This window comes from Otolemur garnettii, unplaced genomic scaffold, assembly GCF_000181295.1.
Source record: "Otolemur garnettii isolate 467f Iridium unplaced genomic scaffold, OtoGar3 scaffold00099, whole genome shotgun sequence".
NCBI lineage: Eukaryota > Metazoa > Chordata > Mammalia > Primates > Galagidae > Otolemur > Otolemur garnettii.
In genome coordinates this window covers 6,755,397-6,758,023 of record NW_003852494.1, presented here as the reverse complement: position 1 = coordinate 6,758,023, position 2,627 = coordinate 6,755,397, and positions in this window count along the sequence as shown.

The following is a 2,627-nucleotide window of genomic DNA, read 5'->3' as shown; positions in this document are numbered from 1 at the left end:
GCACTTGCGCTTCTTCCATGACTTGGCTATTATGAATTGAGCTGAAATGAACAATCTGGTGCAAGTATCTTTGTTATAAAGTGATTTTTGGTCTTTCGGATGTACACCTAGGTAAGGAATTGCAGGATCAAACAGCAGTTCTACTTATAGATCCCTGAGTATTCTCCATACTTCTTTCCAAAAGGGACTTATTAGCTTGCACTCTCATAATGCAATCCCTATCAAAGTACCACTGTCATACTTTAAATATCTGGAAAAAATAGTACTTCATCTTATATGGAACCAGAATAAAACCTCCAATAGCCAAGACATTACTCAGAAATAAAAAAAAAAATCAGGAGGAATCATGTTACCAGACTTCAAACTATACTATAAATGTACAGTGATCAAAACAGCATGGTATTGGCACAAAAATAGAGAGGTAGATGTATGGAACAGAATTGAGAACCAAGAGATGAACCCAGATACTTTATTGTCATCTGATCTTTGATAAGCCTATCAAAAATATAAATTGGGGGAAAGATTCCCTATTTAACAAATAGTGCTGGGAGAATTGGCTGGCAACTTGTCGAAGACTGAAACTGGACCCACACTTTTCACCATTAACAAAAATTGACTCTCACTGGATAAAAGATTTAAACTTAAATCATGTTTGAACTGAAACTTTTTATAATTTTTTTTTTACTTTCTTGGCAGAAAAACATATACAAATTTGGGAGTTAATTCTTAATTTACTGGTTTTATTTATAAGGTTAGAACTGAAAAGAATTTCTACTTTGTTCTCAGTTGCTTGGTGAATAAATCAGAGCTTATGAAGGACACAACTGCATAAAGGGCAAGAGTGGACCCTGCCCGTATGTGGCCATGACCACTTAGAAATACCTCCTTAGAGAGGCTTGCCCAACCATGATCACTTTAGGATTTCTGTTTTATTCCTGCAGATTACCAAATAGCACAAACATCTTCCGTTCCCATAAACACTGCAGGCTGGCAAGGAGCACACATCTGCCATTGATAAGCACACCTGTCTTTCCAGATGCTCAGCATTCTAATTTCATTATTCCCATTATTCCAGGCAGTGCCCATTTCCACTGGGCACATACATAAATATGCAACAGACCTACTGCCATCTCAGTTATTCTGCCTCCGCGAATTGTCCCACAGGTGCCAGGCCACATGCCAAGTCGGGATTTGTGTAAAATGGCACCATGTTTGTCATTCCAGTGATTATAAAATATTTGGGCTCTTCACCTTCCCCACAACATAAAGTAGTCTTCAGAGTATGCTGTTTAATTAGGGACAGTAAGAGGTGGCCCTAAGGTACTAGCCAATGCTATAGAGAAAGGGCTGGTCCTGTCACGTTCCTATAATCGGGATCCCTTCATCTCTAAGGCCTTGACCAAATCATACTGGAGTAATTTCCCTTAGAATTTTCTGAATAGTAGCCATCTCTGTGCAGCTGGGGATTTATTACTAAGCCATAATTTGTTTCATGTTTAACATTCCCCACTGCTCCTGAATGTTAATGATCCTTCCCATGTGTTGATTGGATGGAATCTCCAGGCTTGTGCGATCCACAAGGGACTTCCCTCTCCCCTGATCATATTAGTCACAAACTTTATCACCAAGTCATTATCTCATATTAAAAGCCAATTGTCTGAGGAATATTCATCAGTACACCTGGATTTTCTCAGGAAGCCGATGTCTATTTCCCAGCTCCTTTCTCTGGTTCAGTCTCCCCCTCCCCCCCCACCCCCATCCCACCCCCGTGGGCAGCTGTGTCCTTTGAGGATCAGTGAATCTCTCAGAACTGGCCTTGGACAATGCACATTCTCCCCGAGGTCAGTGACACATCTGACCTGAATGCTCAACTTGGACAAGATAATTCAATAAAAAGGAGGCACTGGTGTAAATGACAATAACTGAAGGTTTGGATGAGGAATCCCACGATGGGGTGGGAAGATATTGTGACTATGGATGGCCTTTGATTTCTAAGCAGGGATCACATTCTGGGTGGCCATAGTTGTTGAAGGTGATTTAATAAACAACACTATAAAAAGTAGTCCACTATTACCAATTACCTGCAGGGTTCACCTGGTGCAGGCGTGTTATAAATCAACCCTCAAAGTAGACCCCAAAGGCAACATCACAGTTCAGGTGTAGTGGACAGTGTCTGCCTTCCATGTCTCTTAGTCTCCATTTTTTAATGCTGAGTTAATTTTCTCCATAGGGCTGTCCCCACCTGACTGTATATTCAAAATCCCTGTGCTTAATGGTTTCTTCTCACTCCCAAGGTCAGTGTGTTTACAGCAATTCCCCAAGCACAGAAGAGTGCCTGGCACATAGCAGGCCCTCTGACTGTTTGCTGAATGAATCAGCATTGCCTGTGTATGTTTTTTAAAGAAATAGTGGATGGTTAGGTTTCCTTGAAGCAGAACCTGAGATGGACATGTGATTTTTTTTTTTTTTTGAGACAGAGTCTCATTCTGTTGCCCCCTAGCTAGAGTGCTGTGGCATTACAGCTCATAGCAACCTCAAATTCCTGGGCTTATGTGATCCTCTTGTCTCAGCCTCCTGAGTAAGAGTAGCTGGTACTACAGGCCCTTGTCACAACTTTTTTTTTTTTT